The 24,779-nt window shown below is 45.9% G+C and overlaps 1 protein-coding gene across 1 annotated transcript in view; it reads left to right on the forward strand.

Moving 5' to 3' along the window:
- The window catches only part of ELOVL2 (ELOVL fatty acid elongase 2), a 436,749-nt gene that overhangs the window by 169,005 nt on the left and 242,965 nt on the right, over positions 1-24,779 (forward strand). The window lies entirely within an intron of this gene.

Consider the following 24,779-nt stretch of genomic DNA (forward strand, 5'->3'; position numbering starts at 1 on the left):
CACTGGACTGATTATTCCAAGTTTTGTCGTCACCCACAAGAGAGAGGGGTGACACGTTTCTCTGCCCTTTTATGCTTCATTAAGAACCAAAGCTTTGCAAAACAGCCTCCGGAGCAACAACTACTGGTGTAAATAACACACAAATAATAACGACGGGCTGTTGACAGGATTATATTTTTAAATATCTTCAACGCATTTGATGAAGAAGCGGATGAACAGCAGAGTATTGCACTGTCTACTTGACGTCACAAGAGAGGAGCAAGTTTCACTGATACGTAGCCATAAGTCATGAAAGAATATCTTTCTCATCCCTAGCGTCATGGGTGTGGCGTCATTGTATTACAACTACTGATGAACAACCATTGATGACATCTCAGAATGAGCCTCTACCAACTCATGTCTGCACAAATGTGGCCAACTTTGAGACCCAGACCAACCAAAAAACTGTGTTGGACCTCCTCGCCTTCTGCCCTAACCTTGCACTGCGCTCCCTCGGCTCAGCCTTCCCTGCTCCCCAATCTCACTTTATGGAAACTATGTTTCCTGATCATAAGCCTCACTTCGGCCTTACCCCTCCTCCATCACAGAACTTTTTTTTTTGTTCATATCCACTTCGTTGCCCATTGACCTTCAGAATGTAGTAATCAAATTTGGCTGTTTTCTTGTGCTGATGAAGGACACAAACATCACAAAAGGGACGCAAATGAATGCTTTGCACCAAACCAATAACTGAAATGAACACAGTATATTGAGAGAATGGCATTGTTATACTTTTAAAAGAGGAATTCAGTGGTTTTAGGTACCTTCTTGTACAGTAAATGTATATAAATTGGAAAAATAGGTGTGTGTGGTGTGACAACACCAAGGCCTGATTTGTCAGCATTCATTTTCTAAATGCTTTTTGTATGTTTTTGTACTGCTGTTATGCAGTTTTTGTACACGGCAGCTTTCATAATTTCCTTGGCCGCATGTAGTTACTAGCTGTTTTGTCATGCAGATTGTTGTATGTTGGTCCTGCTTAATGGACTAGTAAAGCCTCTGTGGGGAGGGGGGCTCAAGCAGTCTTCCTGTCATAGGGCCTTGTGTGTTTGTATGTATTTGTGTATTCCGTGCCTTAACGTGTCTCTCCCTGTGCTCCTGTTACCAGTCTCCCCATTCTAGTGTGCTTATGTAGTTCTCCCTGCTCATAGTTAAGTCTGTTCCTTGTCTCAATGTGAGTGTGTTGCACATTCCTGACCAGTACTCCCTCAGTGGTCTCCCATTTAACTCTGATCTTCCTGATTTCACAGGGTGGGTCTTTTTTAATCAGGTTTTTCAGTTGTATATAATTTCGTCTTCGTTTGTATAAAGGTAACAAAAATGCTTAATACATTTTATTATAACTTTTCAACATAGTGCACAGCAGCCACAATGCTCTACAGCATAGCTAAAAGTTCTGGCTAAACACATAAAGTCCCAAAGGCGAGACCTATTGGCTATTCCAATGCTTATTTTTTTAATACAAATTAACCACTGTTTTCCCCCAGGATGTGAAGATTACCAAAACAATCTTTAACTGCAACATTAAGCAACCATTGATCACGCACTACTTTCATAAATGTGAATGTTGGCTTATGTTTCCTACCAAAATGTACTTTCCATTATTGCTGGAACTTTATTTTTTAAATAGTAAACTGCTAAGTGGGAGAGCCTAACATCAATGCACGTGGGAAATATTAAAGGGCATTCACATTTGAATCAACCACAGTCAGATCAAGTTGTTATACAATAAAAGCCTTTTGAAGGTCTCAGTAATGGTGCCTTTCAACGTAAACACTACATAATAACGTCAACAAAGGATATTTATTGTCAACGGTTTGATAAAGAGGACTTAGAATGGATCTCAAATTATTCGCATTTGAATACAGTGAGCCAGATGGACTTGGCATTGCTAGAGCTACAATTTTGCAGTAACATCTACCTCTTTCATTCTTTTTTAGTCCACGCAAAATGTCTACTTTTCAAAATAATGGCTATTATTTTGCGTAGCTCTAACGCTTGCCGACCCAGTGTGCACAACTGTGCACAAACTGTGCTGTGTTTCTGTGCCCCCTGTCTCATTCTGTATTTCCCTTGTCTGTCCTGTTTTGTATTTCCAAAGCTTACCGAACTGCTTCTTTGTCTTTTTTGTTGTTGTGATGGATCACTTTTTTTTAACTTGTTTTTGTAAACCTATACACCTAACTCATATTTAACGCTTACTGCATATGTTTGCAAAAAAGAAAAAAAAAGGCAGGCGTGCCAATGCCAGGCGTATTGACTTTTTGCTCTGTTTCCTCAAACAATCTTATTTTTTTTCCATCCACCACAGCATATGGCATAGGTTGATGAGTTAGCCCACAATATCCACTAGGTGTCTTGTACTATGAACTGGTACAAAAGGGGGTGGTGATGTACGGAACATCTGAACCAATCAAACACTCACACCCAGTCAACAGATCTGGGTTTAATCCATCACCGTTCTTTATCCCACTCTGCCACCCCAGTTCAGACATGGCTATATGCAAATCAGTCTGACCCTGTGCCTCATGGGAACAGTCCAGCCCGAACTGCCAAGCCATGCTGTCGTCAACAGCGGCACGATTGCACCATGGTGCCTACTTTGGTGCTATTCAGAAAAGGGGGTGGTGATGAACAGAGTGTCTGAATTGGTAGTTTGGTTTGCCCTGTTCCCATCATGCACTGGGACAGGAACAGACTAATTTGCATATAGCCAAGTTCTGAGCTGGGATGGTGCAGTGAGCTAAAAAACGGTGATGGATCAAGCCCTGATCTTTGGACTGGGTAAGAGTGGTCTGCTTAATTCAGGCACTCTGTTCATCACCACCCCCTTTTCTGAATCATTTTGTCCACCATAAGCGTGGAAGGGTATACTCAGATGTGAGTCCCTTGCTCATTGCACCATCAGGATTCAAGCAAGCCGGGCCGACGACGCCTGAAATGGCAGAAACCGGTCCCCGGAAGCTTGTTTCCTTCCCAGTATAAGAATTGGCTTGGTAGTTTGGTTTGCCCTGTTCCCATCATGCACTGGGACAGGAACAGACTAATTTGCATATAGCCAAGTTCTGAGCTGGGATGGTGCAGTGAGCTAAAAAACGGTGATGGATCAAGCCCTGATCTTTGGACTGGGTAAGAGTGGTCTGCTTAATTCAGGCACTCTGTTCATCACCACCCCCTTTTCTGAATCATTTTGTCCACCATAAGCGTGGAAGGGTATACTCAGATGTGAGTCCCTTGCTCATTGCACCATCAGGATTCAAGCAAGCCGGGCCGACGACGCCTGAAATGGCAGAAACCGGTCCCCGGAAGCTTGTTTCCTTCCCAGTATAAGAATTGGCTTGGTAGTTTGGTTTGCCCTGTTCCCATCATGCACTGGGACAGGAACAGACTAATTTGCATATAGCCAAGTTCTGAGCTGGGATGGTGCAGTGAGCTAAAAAACGGTGATGGATCAAGCCCTGATCTTTGGACTGGGTAAGAGTGGTCTGCTTAATTCAGGCACTCTGTTCATCACCACCCCCTTTTCTGAATCATTTTGTCCACCATAAGCGTGGAAGGGTATACTCAGATGTGAGTCCCTTGCTCATTGCACCATCAGGATTCAAGCAAGCCGGGCCGACGACGCCTGAAATGGCAGAAACCGGTCCCCGGAAGCTTGTTTCCTTCCCAGTATAAGAATTGGCTTGGTGTTTGGTTTGCCCTGTTCCCATCATGCACTGGGACAGGAACAGACTAATTTGCATATAGCCAAGTTCTGAGCTGGGATGGTGCAGTGAGCTAAAAAACGGTGATGGATCAAGCCCTGATCTTTGGACTGGGTAAGAGTGGTCTGCTTAATTCAGGCACTCTGTTCATCACCACCCCCTTTTCTGAATCATTTTGTCCACCATAAGCGTGGAAGGGTATACTCAGATGTGAGTCCCTTTCTCATTGCACCATCAGGATTCAAGCAAGCCGGGCCGACGACGCCTGAAATGGCAGAAACCGGTCCCCGGAAGCTTGTTTCCTTCCCAGTATAAGAATTGGCTTGGTAGTTTGGTTTGCCCTGTTCCCATCATGCACTGGGACAGGAACAGACTAATTTGCATATAGCCAAGTTCTGAGCTGGGATGGTGCAGTGAGCTAAAAAACGGTGATGGATCAAGCCCTGATCTTTGGACTGGGTAAGAGTGGTCTGCTTAATTCAGGCACTCTGTTCATCACCACCCCCTTTTCTGAATCATTTTGTCCACCATAAGCGTGGAAGGGTATACTCAGATGTGAGTCCCTTGCTCATTGCACCATCAGGATTCAAGCAAGCCGGGCCGACGACGCCTGAAATGGCAGAAACCGGTCCCCGGAAGCTTGTTTCCTTCCCAGTATAAGAATTGGCTTGGTGTTTGGTTTGCCCTGTTCCCATCATGCACTGGGACAGGAACAGACTAATTTGCATATAGCCAAGTTCTGAGCTGGGATGGTGCAGTGAGCTAAAAAACGGCGATGGATCAAGCCCTGATCTTTGGACTGGGTAAGAGTGGTCAGCTTAATTCAGGCACTCTGTTCATCACCACACCCTTTTCTGAATCATTTTGTCCACCATAAGCGTGGAAGGGTATACTCAGATGTGAGTCCCTTGCTCATTGCACCATCAGGATTCAAGCAAGCCGGGCCGACGACGCCTGAAATGACAGAAACCGGTCCCCGGAAGCTTGTTTCCTTCCCAGTATAAGAATTGGATTGGTAGTTTGGTTTGCCCTGTTCCCATCATGCACTGGGACAGGAACAGACTAATTTGCATACAGCCAAGTTCTGAGCTGGGATGGTGCAGTGAGCTAAAAAACGGTGATGGATCAAGCCCTGATCTTTGGACTGGGTAAGAGTGGTCTGCTTAATTCAGGCACTCTGTTCATCACCACCCCCTTTTCTGAATCATTTTGTCCACCATAAGCGTGGAAGGGTATACTCAGATGTGAGTCCCTTGCTCATTGCACCATCAGGATTCAAGCAAGCCGGGCCGACGACGCCTGAAATGGCAGAAACCGGTCCCCGGAAGCTTGTTTCCTTCCCAGTATAAGAATTGGCTTGGTAGTTTGGTTTGCCCTGTTCCCATCATGCACTGGGACAGGAACAGACTAATTTGCATATAGCCAAGTCCCGAGCTGGGATGGTGCAGTGAGCTAAAAAACGGTGATGGATCAAGCCCTGATCTTTGGACTGGGTAAGAGTGGTCTGCTTAATTCAGGCACTCTGTTCATCACCACCCCCTTTTCTGAATCATTTTGTCCACTATAAGCGTGGAAGGGTATACTCAGATGTGAGTCCCTTGCTCATTGCACCATCAGGATTCAAGCAAGCCGGGCCGACGACGCCTGAAATGGCAGAAACCGGTCCCCGGAAGCTTGTTTCCTTCCCAGTATAAGAATTGGCTTGGTAGTTTGGTTTGCCCTGTTCCCATCATGCACTGGGACAGGAACAGACTAATTTGCATATAGCCAAGTTCTGAGCTGGGATGGTGCAGTGAGCTAAAAAACGGTGATGGATCAAGCCCTGATCTTTGGACTGGGTAAGAGTGGTCTGCTTAATTCAGGCACTCTGTTCATCACCACCCCCTTTTCTGAATCATTTTGTCCACCATAAGCGTGGAAGGGTATACTCAGATGTGAGTCCCTTGCTCATTGCACCATCAGGATTCAAGCAAGCCGGGCTGACGACGCCTGAAATGGCAGAAACCGGTCCCCGGAAGCTTGTTTCCTTCCCAGTATAAGAATTTGCTTGGTAGTTTGGTTTGCCCTGTTCCCATCATGCACTGGGACAGGAACAGACTAATTTGCATATAGCCAAGTTCTGAGCTGGGATGGTGCAGTGAGCTAAAAAACGGTGATGGATCAAGCCCTGATCTTTGGACTGGGTAAGAGTGGACTGCTTAATTCAGGCACTCTGTTCATCACCACCCCCTTTTCTGAATCATTTTGTCCACCATAAGCGTGGAAGGGTATACTCAGATGTGAGTCCCTTGCTCATTGCACCATCAGGATTCAAGCAAGCCGGGCCGACGATGCCTGAAATGGCAGAAACCGGTCCCCGGAAGCTTGTTTCCTTCCCAGTATAAGAATTGGCTTGGTAGTTTGGTTTGCCCTGTTCCCATCATGCACTGGGACAGGAACAGACTAATTTGCATATAGCCAAGTTCTGAGCTGGGATGGTGCAGTGAGCTAAAAAACGGTGATGGATCAAGCCCTGATCTTTGGACTGGGTAAGAGTGGTCTGCTTAATTCAGGCACTCTGTTCATCACCACCCCCTTTTCTGAATCATTTTGTCCACCATAAGCGTGGAAGGGTATACTCAGATGTGAGTCCCTTTCTCATTGCACCATCAGGATTCAAGCAAGCCGGGCCGACGACGCCTGAAATGGCAGAAACCGGTCCCCGGAAGCTTGTTTCCTTCCCAGTATAAGAATTGGCTTGGTAGTTTGGTTTGCCCTGTTCCCATCATGCACTGGGACAGGAACAGACTAATTTGCATATAGCCAAGTTCTGAGCTGGGATGGTGCAGTGAGCTAAAAAACGGTGATGGATCAAGCCCTGATCTTTGGACTGGGTAAGAGTGGTCTGCTTAATTCAGGCACTCTGTTCATCACCACCCCCTTTTCTGAATCATTTTGTCCACCATAAGCGTGGAAGGGTATACTCAGATGTGAGTCCCTTGCTCATTGCACCATCAGGATTCAAGCAAGCCGGGCCGACGACGCCTGAAATGGCAGAAACCGGTCCCCGGAAGCTTGTTTCCTTCCCAGTATAAGAATTGGCTTGGTGTTTGGTTTGCCCTGTTCCCATCATGCACTGGGACAGGAACAGACTAATTTGCATATAGCCAAGTTCTGAGCTGGGATGGTGCAGTGAGCTAAAAAACGGCGATGGATCAAGCCCTGATCTTTGGACTGGGTAAGAGTGGTCAGCTTAATTCAGGCACTCTGTTCATCACCACACCCTTTTCTGAATCATTTTGTCCACCATAAGCGTGGAAGGGTATACTCAGATGTGAGTCCCTTGCTCATTGCACCATCAGGATTCAAGCAAGCCGGGCCGACGACGCCTGAAATGACAGAAACCGGTCCCCGGAAGCTTGTTTCCTTCCCAGTATAAGAATTGGCTTGGTAGTTTGGTTTGCCCTGTTCCCATCATGCACTGGGACAGGAACAGACTAATTTGCATATAGCCAAGTTCTGAGCTGGGATGGTGCAGTGAGCTAAAAAACGGTGATGGATCAAGCCCTGATCTTTGGACTGGGTAAGAGTGGTCTGCTTAATTCAGGCACTCTGTTCATCACCACCCCCTTTTCTGAATCATTTTGTCCACCATAAGCGTGGAAGGGTATACTCAGATGTGAGTCCCTTGCTCATTGCACCATCAGGATTCAAGCAAGCCGGGCCGACGACGCCTGAAATGGCAGAAACCGGTCCCCGGAAGCTTGTTTCCTTCCCAGTATAAGAATTGGCTTGGTAGTTTGGTTTGCCCTGTTCCCATCATGCACTGGGACAGGAACAGACTAATTTGCATATAGCCAAGTCCCGAGCTGGGATGGTGCAGTGAGCTAAAAAACGGTGATGGATCAAGCCCTGATCTTTGGACTGGGTAAGAGTGGTCTGCTTAATTCAGGCACTCTGTTCATCACCACCCCCTTTTCTGAATCATTTTGTCCACTATAAGCGTGGAAGGGTATACTCAGATGTGAGTCCCTTGCTCATTGCACCATCAGGATTCAAGCAAGCCGGGCCGACGACGCCTGAAATGGCAGAAACCGGTCCCCGGAAGCTTGTTTCCTTCCCAGTATAAGAATTGGCTTGGTAGTTTGGTTTGCCCTGTTCCCATCATGCACTGGGACAGGAACAGACTAATTTGCATATAGCCAAGTTCTGAGCTGGGATGGTGCAGTGAGCTAAAAAACGGTGATGGATCAAGCCCTGATCTTTGGACTGGGTAAGAGTGGTCTGCTTAATTCAGGCACTCTGTTCATCACCACCCCCTTTTCTGAATCATTTTGTCCACCATAAGCGTGGAAGGGTATACTCAGATGTGAGTCCCTTGCTCATTGCACCATCAGGATTCAAGCAAGCCGGGCTGACGACGCCTGAAATGGCAGAAACCGGTCCCCGGAAGCTTGTTTCCTTCCCAGTATAAGAATTTGCTTGGTAGTTTGGTTTGCCCTGTTCCCATCATGCACTGGGACAGGAACAGACTAATTTGCATATAGCCAAGTTCTGAGCTGGGATGGTGCAGTGAGCTAAAAAACGGTGATGGATCAAGCCCTGATCTTTGGACTGGGTAAGAGTGGACTGCTTAATTCAGGCACTCTGTTCATCACCACCCCCTTTTCTGAATCATTTTGTCCACCATAAGCGTGGAAGGGTATACTCAGATGTGAGTCCCTTGCTCATTGCACCATCAGGATTCAAGCAAGCCGGGCCGACGACGCCTGAAATGGCAGAAACCGGTCCCCGGAAGCTTGTTTCCTTCCCAGTATAAGAATTGGCTTGGTAGTTTGGTTTGCCCTGTTCCCATCATGCACTGGGACAGGAACAGACTAATTTGCATATAGCCAAGTTCTGAGCTGGGATGGTGCAGTGAGCTAAAAAACGGTGATGGATCAAGCCCTGATCTTTGGACTGGGTAAGAGTGGTCTGCTTAATTCAGGCACTCTGTTCATCACCACCCCCTTTTCTGAATCATTTTGTCCACCATAAGCATGGAAGGGTATACTCAGATGTGAGTCCCTTTCTCATTGCACCATCAGGATTCAAGCAAGCCGGGCCGACGACGCCTGAAATGGCAGAAACCGGTCCCCGGAAGCTTGTTTCCTTCCCAGTATAAGAATTGGCTTGGTAGTTTGGTTTGCCCTGTTCCCATCATGCACTGGGACAGGAACAGACTAATTTGCATATAGCCAAGTTCTGAGCTGGGATGGTGCAGTGAGCTAAAAAACGGTGATGGATCAAGCCCTGATCTTTGGACTGGGTAAGAGTGGTCTGCTTAATTCAGGCACTCTGTTCATCACCACCCCCTTTTCTGAATCATTTTGTCCACCATAAGCGTGGAAGGGTATACTCAGATGTGAGTCCCTTGCTCATTGCACCATCAGGATTCAAGCAAGCCGGGCCGACGACGCCTGAAATGGCAGAAACCGGTCCCCGGAAGCTTGTTTCCTTCCCAGTATAAGAATTGGCTTGGTGTTTGGTTTGCCCTGTTCCCATCATGCACTGGGACAGGAACAGACTAATTTGCATATAGCCAAGTTCTGAGCTGGGATGGTGCAGTGAGCTAAAAAACGGCGATGGATCAAGCCCTGATCTTTGGACTGGGTAAGAGTGGTCTGCTTAATTCAGGCACTCTGTTCATCACCACACCCTTTTCTGAATCATTTTGTCCACCATAAGCGTGGAAGGGTATACTCAGATGTGAGTCCCTTGCTCATTGCACCATCAGGATTCAAGCAAGCCGGGCCGACGACGCCTGAAATGACAGAAACCGGTCCCCGGAAGCTTGTTTCCTTCCCAGTATAAGAATTGGCTTGGTAGTTTGGTTTGCCCTGTTCCCATCATGCACTGGGACAGGAACAGACTAATTTGCATATAGCCAAGTTCTGAGCTGGGATGGTGCAGTGAGCTAAAAAACGGTGATGGATCAAGCCCTGATCTTTGGACTTGGTAAGAGTGGTCTGCTTAATTCAGGCACTCTGTTCATCACCACCCCCTTTTCTGAATCATTTTGTCCACCATAAGCGTGGAAGGGTATACTCAGATGTGAGTCCCTTGCTCATTGCACCATCAGGATTCAAGCAAGCCGGGCCGACGACGCCTGAAATGGCAGAAACCGGTCCCCGGAAGCTTGTTTCCTTCCCAGTATAAGAATTGGCTTGGTAGTTTGGTTTGCCCTGTTCCCATCATGCACTGGGACAGGAACAGACTAATTTGCATATAGCCAAGTCCCGAGCTGGGATGGTGCAGTGAGCTAAAAAACGGTGATGGATCAAGCCCTGATCTTTGGACTGGGTAAGAGTGGTCTGCTTAATTCAGGCACTCTGTTCATCACCACCCCCTTTTCTGAATCATTTTGTCCACTATAAGCGTGGAAGGGTATACTCAGATGTGAGTCCCTTGCTCATTGCACCATCAGGATTCAAGCAAGCCGGGCCGACGACGCCTGAAATGGCAGAAACCGGTCCCCGGAAGCTTGTTTCCTTCCCAGTATAAGAATTGGCTTGGTAGTTTGGTTTGCCCTGTTCCCATCATGCACTGGGACAGGAACAGACTAATTTGCATATAGCCAAGTTCTGAGCTGGGATGGTGCAGTGAGCTAAAAAACGGTGATGGATCAAGCCCTGATCTTTGGACTGGGTAAGAGTGGTCTGCTTAATTCAGGCACTCTGTTCATCACCACCCCCTTTTCTGAATCATTTTGTCCACCATAAGCGTGGAAGGGTATACTCAGATGTGAGTCCCTTGCTCATTGCACCATCAGGATTCAAGCAAGCCGGGCTGACGACGCCTGAAATGGCAGAAACCGGTCCCCGGAAGCTTGTTTCCTTCCCAGTATAAGAATTGGCTTGGTAGTTTGGTTTGCCCTGTTCCCATCATGCACTGGGACAGGAACAGACTAATTTGCATATAGCCAAGTTCTGAGCTGGGATGGTGCAGTGAGCTAAAAAACGGTGATGGATCAAGCCCTGATCTTTGGACTGGGTAAGAGTGGTCTGCTTAATTCAGGCACTCTGTTCATCACCACCCCCTTTTCTGAATCATTTTGTCCACCATAAGCGTGGAAGGGTATACTCAGATGTGAGTCCCTTGCTCATTGCACCATCAGGATTCAAGCAAGCCGGGCCGACGACGCCTGAAATGGCAGAAACCGGTCCCCGGAAGCTTGTTTCCTTCCCAGTATAAGAATTGGCTTGGTAGTTTGGTTTTCCCTGTTCCCATCATGCACTGGGACAGGAACAGACTAATTTGCATATAGCCAAGTTCTGAGCTGGGATGGTGCAGTGAGCTAAAAAACGGTGATGGATCAAGCCCTGATCTTTGGACTGGGTAAGAGTGGTCTGCTTAATTCAGGCACTCTGTTCATCACCACCCCCTTTTCTGAATCATTTTGTCCACCATAAGCGTGGAAGGGTATACTCAGATGTGAGTCCCTTGCTCATTGCACCATCAGGATTCAAGCAAGCCGGGCCGACGACGCCTGAAATGGCAGAAACCGGTCCCCGGAAGCTTGTTTCCTTCCCAGTATAAGAATTGGCTTGGTAGTTTGGTTTGCCCTGTTCCCATCATGCACTGGGACAGGAACAGACTAATTTGCATATAGCCAAGTTCTGAGCTGGGATGGTGCAGTGAGCTAAAAAACGGTGATGGACCAAGCCCTGATCTTTGGACTGGGTAAGAGTGGTCTGCTTAATTCAGGCACTCTGTTCATCACCACCCCCTTTTCTGAATCATTTTGTCCACCATAAGCGTGGAAGGGTATACTCAGATGTGAGTCCCTTGCTCATTGCACCATCAGGATTCAAGCAAGCCGGGCCGACGACGCCTGAAATGGCAGAAACCGGTCCCTGGAAGCTTGTTTCCTTCCCAGTATAAGAATTGGCTTGGTGTTTGGTTTGCCCTGTTCCCATCATGCACTGGGACAGGAACAGACTAATTTGCATATAGCCAAGTTCTGAGCTGGGATGGTGCAGTGAGCTAAAAAACGGCGATGGATCAAGCCCTGATCTTTGGACTGGGTAAGAGTGGTCAGCTTAATTCAGGCACTCTGTTCATCACCACACCCTTTTCTGAATCATTTTGTCCACCATAAGCGTGGAAGGGTATACTCAGATGTGAGTCCCTTGCTCATTGCACCATCAGGATTCAAGCAAGCCGGGCCGACGACGCCTGAAATGACAGAAACCGGTCCCCGGAAGCTTGTTTCCTTCCCAGTATAAGAATTGGCTTGGTAGTTTGGTTTGCCCTGTTCCCATCATGCACTGGGACAGGAACAGACTAATTTGCATATAGCCAAGTTCTGAGCTGGGATGGTGCAGTGAGCTAAAAAACGGTGATGGATCAAGCCCTGATCTTTGGACTGGGTAAGAGTGGTCTGCTTAATTCAGGCACTCTGTTCATCACCACCCCCTTTTCTGAATCATTTTGTCCACCATAAGCGTGGAAGGGTATACTCAGATGTGAGTCCCTTGCTCATTGCACCATCAGGATTCAAGCAAGCCGGGCCGACGACGCCTGAAATGGCAGAAACCGGTCCCCGGAAGCTTGTTTCCTTCCCAGTATAAGAATTGGCTTGGTAGTTTGGTTTGCCCTGTTCCCATCATGCACTGGGACAGGAACAGACTAATTTGCATATAGCCAAGTCCCGAGCTGGGATGGTGCAGTGAGCTAAAAAACGGTGATGGATCAAGCCCTGATCTTTGGACTGGGTAAGAGTGGTCTGCTTAATTCAGGCACTCTGTTCATCACCACCCCCTTTTCTGAATCATTTTGTCCACTATAAGCGTGGAAGGGTATACTCAGATGTGAGTCCCTTGCTCATTGCACCATCAGGATTCAAGCAAGCCGGGCCGACGACGCCTGAAATGGCAGAAACCGGTCCCCGGAAGCTTGTTTCCTTCCCAGTATAAGAATTGGCTTGGTAGTTTGGTTTGCCCTGTTCCCATCATGCACTGGGACAGGAACAGACTAATTTGCATATAGCCAAGTTCTGAGCTGGGATGGTGCAGTGAGCTAAAAAACGGTGATGGATCAAGCCCTGATCTTTGGACTGGGTAAGAGTGGTCTGCTTAATTCAGGCACTCTGTTCATCACCACCCCCTTTTCTGAATCATTTTGTCCACCATAAGCGTGGAAGGGTATACTCAGATGTGAGTCCCTTGCTCATTGCACCATCAGGATTCAAGCAAGCCGGGCTGACGACGCCTGAAATGGCAGAAACCGGTCCCCGGAAGCTTGTTTCCTTCCCAGTATAAGAATTTGCTTGGTAGTTTGGTTTGCCCTGTTCCCATCATGCACTGGGACAGGAACAGACTAATTTGCATATAGCCAAGTTCTGAGCTGGGATGGTGCAGTGAGCTAAAAAACGGTGATGGATCAAGCCCTGATCTTTGGACTGGGTAAGAGTGGACTGCTTAATTCAGGCACTCTGTTCATCACCACCCCCTTTTCTGAATCATTTTGTCCACCATAAGCGTGGAAGGGTATACTCAGATGTGAGTCCCTTGCTCATTGCACCATCAGGATTCAAGCAAGCCGGGCCGACGACGCCTGAAATGGCAGAAACCGGTCCCCGGAAGCTTGTTTCCTTCCCAGTATAAGAATTGGCTTGGTAGTTTGGTTTGCCCTGTTCCCATCATGCACTGGGACAGGAACAGACTAATTTGCATATAGCCAAGTTCTGAGCTGGGATGGTGCAGTGAGCTAAAAAACGGTGATGGATCAAGCCCTGATCTTTGGACTGGGTAAGAGTGGTCTGCTTAATTCAGGCACTCTGTTCATCACCACCCCCTTTTCTGAATCATTTTGTCCACCATAAGCGTGGAAGGGTATACTCAGATGTGAGTCCCTTTCTCATTGCACCATCAGGATTCAAGCAAGCCGGGCCGACGACGCCTGAAATGGCAGAAACCGGTCCCCGGAAGCTTGTTTCCTTCCCAGTATAAGAATTGGCTTGGTAGTTTGGTTTGCCCTGTTCCCATCATGCACTGGGACAGGAACAGACTAATTTGCATATAGCCAAGTTCTGAGCTGGGATGGTGCAGTGAGCTAAAAAACGGTGATGGATCAAGCCCTGATCTTTGGACTGGGTAAGAGTGGTCTGCTTAATTCAGGCACTCTGTTCATCACCACCCCCTTTTCTGAATCATTTTGTCCACCATAAGCGTGGAAGGGTATACTCAGATGTGAGTCCCTTGCTCATTGCACCATCAGGATTCAAGCAAGCCGGGCCGACGACGCCTGAAATGGCAGAAACCGGTCCCCGGAAGCTTGTTTCCTTCCCAGTATAAGAATTGGCTTGGTGTTTGGTTTGCCCTGTTCCCATCATGCACTGGGACAGGAACAGACTAATTTGCATATAGCCAAGTTCTGAGCTGGGATGGTGCAGTGAGCTAAAAAACTGCGATGGATCAAGCCCTGATCTTTGGACTGGGTAAGAGTGGTCAGCTTAATTCAGGCACTCTGTTCATCACCACACCCTTTTCTGAATCATTTTGTCCACCATAAGCGTGGAAGGGTATACTCAGATGTGAGTCCCTTGCTCATTGCACCATCAGGATTCAAGCAAGCCGGGCCGACGACGCCTGAAATGACAGAAACCGGTCCCCGGAAGCTTCTTTCCTTCCCAGTATAAGAATTGGCTTGGTAGTTTGGTTTGCCCTGTTCCCATCATGCACTGGGACAGGAACAGACTAATTTGCATATAGCCAAGTTCTGAGCTGGGATGGTGCAGTGAGCTAAAAAACGGTGATGGATCAAGCCCTGATCTTTGGACTGGGTAAGAGTGGTCTGCTTAATTCAGGCACTCTGTTCATCACCACCCCCTTTTCTGAATCATTTTGTCCACCATAAGCGTGGAAGGGTATACTCAGATGTGAGTCCCTTGCTCATTGCACCATCAGGATTCAAGCAAGCCGGGCCGACGACGCCTGAAATGGCAGAAACCGGTCCCCGGAAGCTTGTTTCCTTCCCAGTATAAGAATTGGCTTGGTAGTTTGGTTTGCCCTGTTCCCATCATGCACTGGGACAGGAACAGACTAATTTGCATATAGCCAAGTCCCGAGCTGGGATGGTGCAGTGAGCTAAAAAACGGTGATGGATCAAGCCCTGATCTTTGGACTGGGTAAGAGTGGTCTGCTTAATTCAGGCACTCTGTTCATCACCACCCCCTTTTCTGAATCATTTTGTCCACTATAAGCGTGGAAGGGTATACTCAGATGTGAGTCCCTTGCTCATTGCACCATCAGGATTCAAGCAAGCCGGGCCGACGACGCCTGAAATGGCAGAAACCGGTCCCCGGAAGCTTGTTTCCTTCCCAGTATAAGAATTGGCTTGGTAGTTTGGTTTGCCCTGTTCCCATCATGCACTGGGACAGGAACAGACTAATTTGCATATAGCCAAGTTCTGAGCTGGGATGGTGCAGTGAGCTAAAAAACGGTGATGGATCAAGCCCTGATCTTTGGACTGGGTAAGAGTGGTCTGCTTAATTCAGGCACTCTGTTCATCACCACCCCCTTTTCTGAATCATTTTGTCCACCATAAGCGTGGAAGGGTATACTCAGATGTGAGTCCCTTGCTCATTGCACCATCAGGATTCAAGCAAGCCGGGCTGACGACGCCTGAAATGGCAGAAACCGGTCCCCGGAAGCTTGTTTCCTTCCCAGTATAAGAATTTGCTTGGTAGTTTGGTTTGCCCTGTTCCCATCATGCACTGGGACAGGAACAGACTAATTTGCATATAGCCAAGTTCTGAGCTGGGATGGTGCAGTGAGCTAAAAAACGGTGATGGATCAAGCCCTGATCTTTGGACTGGGTAAGAGTGGACTGCTTAATTCAGGCACTCTGTTCATCACCACCCCCTTTTCTGAATCATTTTGTCCACCATAAGCGTGGAAGGGTATACTCAGATGTGAGTCCCTTGCTCATTGCACCATCAGGATTCAAGCAAGCCGGGCCGACGACGCCTGAAATGGCAGAAACCGGTCCCCGGAAGCTTGTTTCCTTCCCAGTATAAGAATTGGCTTGGTAGTTTGGTTTGCCCTGTTCCCATCATGCACTGGGACAGGAACAGACTAATTTGCATATAGCCAAGTTCTGAGCTGGGATGGTGCAGTGAGCTAAAAAACGGTGATGGATCAAGCCCTGATCTTTGGACTGGGTAAGAGTGGTCTGCTTAATTCAGGCACTCTGTTCATCACCACCCCCTTTTCTGAATCATTTTGTCCACCATAAGCGTGGAAGGGTATACTCAGATGTGAGTCCCTTTCTCATTGCACCATCAGGATTCAAGCAAGCCGGTCCGACGACGCCTGAAATGGCAGAAACCGGTCCCCGGAAGCTTGTTTCCTTCCCAGTATAAGAATTGGCTTGGTAGTTTGGTTTGCCCTGTTCCCATCATGCACTGGGACAGGAACAGACTAATTTGCATATAGCCAAGTTCTGAGCTGGGATGGTGCAGTGAGCTAAAAAACGGTGATGGATCAAGCCCTGATCTTTGGACTGGGTAAGAGTGGTCTGCTTAATTCAGGCACTCTGTTCATCACCACCCCCTTTTCTGAATCATTTTGTCCACCATAAGCGTGGAAGGGTATACTCAGATGTGAGTCCCTTGCTCATTGCACCATCAGGATTCAAGCAAGCCGGGCCGACGACGCCTGAAATGGCAGAAACCGGTCCCCGGAAGCTTGTTTCCTTCCCAGTATAAGAATTGGCTTGGTGTTTGGTTTGCCCTGTTCCCATCATGCACTGGGACAGGAACAGACTAATTTGCATATAGCCAAGTTCTGAGCTGGGATGGTGCAGTGAGCTAAAAAACGGCGATGGATCAAGCCCTGATCTTTGGACTGGGTAAGAGTGGTCTGCTTAATTCAGGCACTCTGTTCATCACCACACCCTTTTCTGAATCATTTTGTCCACCATAAGCGTGGAAGGGTATACTCAGATGTGAGTCCCTTGCTCATTGCACCATCAGGATTCAAGCAAGCCGGGCCGACGACGCCTGAAATGACAGAAACCGGTCCCCGGAAGCTTGTTTCCTTCCCAGTATAAGAATTGGCTTGGTAGTTTGGTTTGCCCTGTTCCCATCATGCACTGGGACAGGAACAGACTAATTTGCATATAGCCAAGTTCTGAGCTGGGATGGTGCAGTGAGCTAAAAAACGGTGATGGATCAAGCCCTGATCTTTGGACTTGGTAAGAGTGGTCTGCTTAATTCAGGCACTCTGTTCATCACCACCCCCTTTTCTGAATCATTTTGTCCACCATAAGCGTGGAAGGGTATACTCAGATGTGAGTCCCTTGCTCATTGCACCATCAGGATTCAAGCAAGCCGGGCCGACGACGCCTGAAATGGCAGAAACCGGTCCCCGGAAGCTTGTTTCCTTCCCAGTATAAGAATTGGCTTGGTAGTTTGGTTTGCCCTGTTCCCATCATGCACTGGGACAGGAACAGACTAAGTTGCATATAGCCAAGTCCCGAGCTGGGATGGTGCAGTGAGCTAAAAAACGGTGATGGATCAAGCCCTGATCTTTGGACTGGGTAAGAGTGGTCTGCTTAATTCAGGCACTCTGTTCATCACCACCCCCTTTTCTGAATCATTTTGTCCACTATAAGCGTGGAAGGGTATACTCAGATGTGAGTCCCTTGCTCATTGCACCATCAGGATTCAAGCAAGCCGGGCCGACGACGCCTGAAATGGCAGAAACCGGTCCCCGGAAGCTTGTTTCCTTCCCAGTATAAGAATTGGCTTGGTAGTTTGGTTTGCCCTGTTCCCATCATGCACTGGGACAGGAACAGACTAATTTGCATATAGCCAAGTTCTGAGCTGGGATGGTGCAGTGAGCTAAAAAACGGTGATGGATCAAGCCCTGATCTTTGGACTGGGTAAGAGTGGTCTGCTTAATTCAGGCACTCTGTTCATCACCACCCCCTTTTCTGAATCATTTTGTCCACCATAAGCGTGGAAGGGTATACTCAGATGTGAGTCCCTTGCTCATTGCACCATCAGGATTCAAGCAAGCCGGGCTGACGACGCCTGAAATGGCAGAAACCGGTCCCCGGAAGCTTGTTTCCTTCCCAGTATAAGAATTGGCTTGGTAGTTTGGTTTGCCCTGTTCCCATCATGCACTGGGACAGGAACAGACTAATTTGCATATAGCCAAGTTCTGAGCTGGGATGGTGCAGTGAGCTAAAAAACGGTGATGGACCAAGCCCTGATCTTTGGACTGGGTAAGAGTGGTCTGCTTAATTCAGGCACTCTGTTCATCACCACCCCCTTTTCTGAATTACTTTGGTGCTAGGCAGCCAAAACGGCACCAGCACAGAGAGACAGGCCAGGAATGCGCCATATTGTTTAAATACCAAGGGGCAGATTTATGAAGGCCCTGCGCCCCCTTGCGTCACTTTTTCCCATGTTAAAAGTGACGCACAGGCGGCGCAAGGCCTTCATAAATCTGCCCCCAAATACCTTCTACTTTGGCGTAGGAGCTGCGCTGGCCTATGCCAAAATGCCATAAATGAGGCCCTTGGTGATCATGGAGTTTGGGCTTTTCATGTGCACCTCTAGAAGGAGACAGCATTTTCCACTCTCTGGGAGCATGTGTCAACATTAGGAGTTAATAGAGTTAATTTACTTAATCTTGGGATTGATTGCTGTTCTACAGATGTAAATAATGATTGTCGTTTCCAAGCAAAAGGCTTCTGTGTCTGCCTCCTGGTGATCTTTGTTAATGCCTTTGTTCATTCCCCATTTCTCCATACTGTTGTAATTTACACAGTTTTTAATCTGTAAATAAATACAGAACTGCAGAGAGACTAACAGGTTTTCTCAGGAGCCTTCTACTCGCCGCTGAATGCTGACATTGCCGAATGCAAAGACTGCCTAGCCGTGAGCCCTCCTCATGCTTCTTTCTTCCACCAAGCTACACTTCCTGCCTCTTTTCTCACTCTTGAAGGTTTTTTACCCTCCCTATTGCCATTTGTCACTGTTTTCTAATTTTTTCCTCCACATTTTCCTATTCTCCTTCTTACTTTGGGTCTAAATCTGCTTATAAAAAACAAGTCCCAGTCTCCATAAATGTGTGCTACTACTTGCAACCGCAGGCACAAATTAAGCACATAGGGACTTATTTACAAGCCCATTGTGCCGCTGGTGCATCACTTTTATGCAGGAAGGCTTGCTGCACGGCTGTGCGTCAAAATATTGTAAATGAGTAGCTCAATTTACATTTTGTCAGAGGTTACATTCGTAACTGTACACAGGCCACTGCCTTGAGCTTTAACTGCTTGGTTTCCCTGTCATCTTTTCAGCCAACCTCCACCTAACCTCCAGCCTCTTCTTAGGATATCATGGAGCAGCAATACTTCTTTTTGGGCCCATTCCACATCAGAGTTTGTACGACATGTTGGAATGGTAGAAACAGCCCTAGACTGCAGCATCTCGGGCCTACAGATACTTGGATCTAGTCCAGAGATGAGCTCCTTTTGCTTCCCCGCTAACTCACATAGACCACTGCGAAAAACTCCAGACTAACCACACACCACTGAATACCAACAAACAACATACTGTACCAAGCTGTGGTTCCTTCAGTTACACGCTATAGGGCGCTGCAATGAAAAAGCACATTACCATACCATAACAGTGTTAGAAACCGCAATAAAGTACCAGTAGAGCGACACGTGGTGAATTCATTTAAAAATGCATTCCATCTCCTTAAGGGACGTTGGATTATTTCATGCAGTTAGCACTTTTCACAGTAAAAACCTCAAGCAAGCCTTTTAGGCCTTAGGCCTACACCCAAGAGAAACTGTGCTGAGCACAGCATTCCATAATATGCACCTGTTGTACGCTGTACATATGTGCGTTGGTGCAGAGGCACCCCCAATGTCTTCGTTTGGTAGGGGCAACAAGGGATCTGCACTACCTTGACTGTGCCTTCTTCGGTGGATTCACTAGAGTCCATGGGACCCTTCAAAACAATCACCCTAGCCAGGCGATGATACTATTCAGGTCACTCCAGCACTGCATTGAGAAGTAATGGTAGCAGTGCAAGGCAGGGGAAATAAGCACCACCTGTGGCTGCACAGGTGCACCAGCATTCTTAGGCCTTGCTACCCCTTTAGTGATATAGGATGTGGAAACGTGCACAAGCACTATACTATAAAATTGTCCTAGATACTGCTTCCAACACAATTTTGATTATAAGGCTGTAAGTGATATTTAGAATAAATACGCCTCCCAGAGTCTTCTTTTGCAGTTGTTGGCTCATCAAGTGTGTACCTCTACTTAGTCTAAATTGAGTTCTGGAAGTAAGACTCCTGTGCACTAATTTGGGGTACAAATACTTCGGATAAGATTAATTTGTTTTTATAAAATAATTTTGTGTTAACCTTTTAATTTCATTCATAAACCTTACATGAACAGGAGCTGTGTAATTGTTTTTGCTGGAACAGTTGTTTTTTTGATTGGCAAATTACGAAACTTGAAAAACATATGGAAGGTAACATAAGTGACTATTTCCATGTTTCTTTTATTCCTGACTTTATTAAAGTATGTTATTGAATCACAAAAGCCAGAAAATAGAAGTTTTCAAATGAGCTTATGAAATACTTATTTTTAGGTCTGTTTTTTTTCACAACAGACCTGTCAAAAAAAAACACAGCTACCAAAATACGTAGGAATCTTTGAATCCGCCATTTTCAACCATTGGCTTCCTCCAGCCAGCCTCTTTCAGCCATTGACGTGGCCTTTGCCATCCAAATGTATGCTCAACTCAGCAAATTATCATTTCTCAGCTAAAGCATATCGGCTGCTTAGGTGTATCCCTCCATTTCCACTTAGGTGTTTGTGTTAAACTGCACGAGGGACTACTTTACAACGTTTAACCTCTCTGTTGACTCCCTCGTGTGTGCCTCACTCAAATATACTAACGCTGCATGCTCTGCATATTAAACACATGCTATTTGACTTTTCCAATTCCTTGTCCTTATTCTACAATGCACACATCACAGAACTGTTGATCCAAAGGCTATGCAATCATAATATTTTGCAAAAGCTTGCATTTTCATTAAAAAAAGTCATTTACTATCTGAAGGCCTCCTTCGCTGCTCTTTAGTTGGTGATATACAATGAAACAAGAATGAATATAAAACACAAGCTTGAGAATATGTTAGTTTTTAAACACTTTATTGTAGCCCCTTCAGAGTATCCCGTGTGCATTCTTTCTGAAGATATTTACATGCTGTTGTCGTGTATGTTACTAGTTATTCTTAGAGAAGCTTAGAAGGGTGTTCAAGCATGGTGTTAACTTCAGGGCAATTTAGTTAATGCTCATTGGATACATTAAGTAGCAGAAGGCCTGGCTTATTACTGAAAGTGCCATTTCATTGATCACTGAGTTTGTGTGTGGTGTTGTGGATAGTTGAATGGATGAATGTAAGAATGAGTAAGTAGGTTAATGAATGTATGCTTCCATTCATGCACCGACCCATCCACCTGTCTATGCACTAGGTCATCATTCATGTAGTTTGACTGCCACTCTCCCATTCATTCACTCACTCTCCCATCAACAAGCAACTTGCAAACTCATCTATCGATGAACAGGCACTTTTATTTATAAGACGTTATTATTGGTGCCCGTCTAGGCAGCTGGTCTCTCCCCAGAAGCTCACTGCATCTGCAGAGCACAATCTGGTTGGCCCTCAGCAGCTGCTGCCTACTCCTGCAACCTGTTCTTTGGCTATGTTTGTGCTTGGCCTTAAGTGGTGCTGCCACATAACTATGCCACAGTTTTACATGCGTTCAACAAGGGGAAAAACCTCGTATCCTACTTAATTATGATTTATTTGAGTCAACCACACTATATTCTTTTAGTGATCGGGTTATTTATTTACCCTATTTCATCAACTCTTATTTCATGTGAAAGGAGTTTATGTCCTTTTCTTGAAACATATAAACAGTAACATATACATATCACATATACGACAATTTACATAACATTTATCTCAATGTAACACACAAATTATACATAATTACATTTTAACATGAAAACATTACATTAAACGATGTGCCATATGTACTCCACAATGACACTATGAGATTTCATTCAACATTCTAGTAATCCAGTCTAAATTATTTTCCTGAATTAATTCGATTTTCTTTTTTTATATCCACTTTTTGCCAACTGAATAGCGATTGCCGACGCGTTTCGAGCCACACGGGTTCTCAATAGGCTCTCACCAGGGCTTCTTACTCACAACACATTGGTAAAATCTACAATCAAAATAAAACAAACTGTCACTTATAGGTCTAGACCCTTCTTTTTTTTCTTGTCCCTTTATCTCTATATCTGCTCATACCTGCCCATGTCCTGCACGTTTTTCAATGGCCATGCGTCTCTCTCACTTTGCTAATGGGACCAATGTTCTTGATCCTATATGAACAATAAAGTTCATTTAAAAAAACATTTTCCAACTACTAAGAAAGACATTGTTTGTATCCTATACCTGTGTTATTCCTAAGAAAACCCACGTACGTTTCTTATGTCTTTGTAATCAGTATTCAATATCTCGAGCAATTGTGCTTCATTTGGCTAAAAATCCAATTTTTCTGTTGAAGGAATCAACACTCCCTTATTAGCTTCTGACCGGCATATTATTCGTTGTATCAATATACCAAGGCTTAATGTAGGAAACAACATACCTCCGTGTCGGGTGGACGGCAGGGACGTTTTCAAAAGAATTATTCACTGTCCTCCGCTCCCCGCCTGATTATTCATATTCTAATAGAACAAAACACACAGCAGCGCTTATTACTACAGCGCGTGCTTCACTAAACCCCTTTCCTCATGAACTACAGGGTGCACTAAGTCTTCACCTTATCTCATTCTTTCACCAAATTTCTCTGTCTCCTCGCGCTTCTGCATTAATCCAAACACGGAAGTCACTAACGCCTGCGATCTTCCAGTTTTCATCTGTTTGTACTCAGGCTTCTGGGAAATGTAGTTTTCTTTCCTTTTGTTTACCCTGTATCATGGGATTTTACCAAAACATATGCCGATCAGACTTTTAAACTTGTTTTACTCTTCAAATTATGGTTACCTCGAATTTATTATCTGCTTATGACCTGTTACCCTCAAACATTCTATTTTCCTAATTACACTCGATCGCTCAATTAAACTTTACTTGTGGGTATTCCATTTCACCGGCATGTTCTTCGGCATTGTGGGAGATGCAGTTACTCTTACACATCATTACAATTATATGGATACATCCAATCTGGTCATCTGATAACAAACTAGACACCTTAATGCATGATCAAATAATATCGAACACGTTTTTGCAATTTTAAACAAATAAAGTTGCATGCAAAACCTCTGAGGCTCTTACAATTTGCAATCCCAGCCTTATATTCTTGACACTTCCGACATTTCATTCAATCCGGAATGTACACTATTAAATTTGCCATCAACAAAGACTCCACATCTGTCATTTTTTTTTAGATAAATTCAATGCAATCAATACAGTCCATTTAAAATCACGTTCCGCATGCATAGCCTTCATGAAATGTTCAACCATAGGGGCCATGGTAACCTTCTTTTTAATTCTGGATCTGTGTTGTGTTATCCTCTGGTTAATTTGTTGATCCGTTTTGCCGATGTATAGCTTAGCACATGGGCATACTATAGCATACACAACGTTTTTGGACTTACAATTAGTAAATGTCGTAGTAAATTGTCGTATATGTGATATGTATATGTTACTGTTTATATGTTTCGAGAAGACATAAACTCCTTTCACATGAAATAAGAGTTGATGAAATAGGGTAAATAAATAACCCAATCACTAAAAGAATATAGTGTAGTTGACTCAAATAAATCATAATTAAGTAGGATATGAGGTTTTTCCCCTTGTTGAATTTATGAATAGGCCCTACCTCGGTCCTGTCCACATGGGCCTGGTCCCCCTTTTGTAAAAAACTGTTTTACATGCAGCAAAGTGTGTCTCCCAAAGGGAGACTCCTTCGTATCTCGTGCTTGTACACTCTGGCCTCGGAGTATGATAGCAACAAACAAACTCCCATCACTCAAGATGACTGACGCTCCAGACACCAAATGGCTGTGTTACAGTCTGAACCTAAATGTGACTCACACGAAAGCCATAGCTGGGGGAGCTGACGCATTGCACCACTCTAGAGGGCATAATTACAAGAAACTGGCTGAGCATGTGTTATTCTAAATTTGGTAACGCTGCGCTCTGACAGTTTCAAAATGCAGGGCTGTGCCGTATTCACAAGAATGCAATGCACCCCTGCGTTACCCCTAGCACTGGTGGTAAAAAGCTACCTAGCGCTAGTACAGGCACCCTAGTGTGATTTTGCTTGGGTGCCTGCGCTATGAGGCAATTGTTTATGTGCAAGAAGGGACACCTTTGTGTGCATAAACAGGCTTTACTGGCGATTTGCTCTATCTGTGTGTGCTATGGAAAGAGAAAAATACGAGGAGAAATAAAACATTTCTCCTCGTATCGCCTGCTTAAGACCAGGTATTCCCTGGCGGTATTTTTAGCACTACCCCATACCATGTAAAAATGGGGCAGCATCAAAAATCAATGGGTGTTCAGCAGAATGCCTGGTGCAATACCAATTGCATGCCCCTTTCACGTTAAGTGCTGTGTGAATAGAGCATTAAATACAATATAAGGTGAAGGAGTTAACGCCACCAGAACGTCGGAAAAAGTGACATCTGGTAGCGTTAACTCCTTGTAAATATGCCCCTATGTATTCTTTGCTGTGGGCTGGTCCAAAATGTGCATGCCTTTTAAACATAGATGTGGCTGAAGGCGGCTGGCTTAAAGCTACTCTCCATATTTCCTATATATTTTTTGTACTTGTTGCAAAGGTGTTGCAGACTGCTAAATCTTCCATTAGATGACATCTCCATATGATTAACAATGTAACACTTCGACAGTATCTCAGCAAGCTCTCGCTGACTCTGTTACCTCCTTGGACCATTC

This window comes from Lissotriton helveticus, chromosome 4_1 (assembly GCF_964261635.1).
Source record: "Lissotriton helveticus chromosome 4_1, aLisHel1.1, whole genome shotgun sequence".
NCBI classification, from domain to species: domain Eukaryota; kingdom Metazoa; phylum Chordata; class Amphibia; order Caudata; family Salamandridae; genus Lissotriton; species Lissotriton helveticus.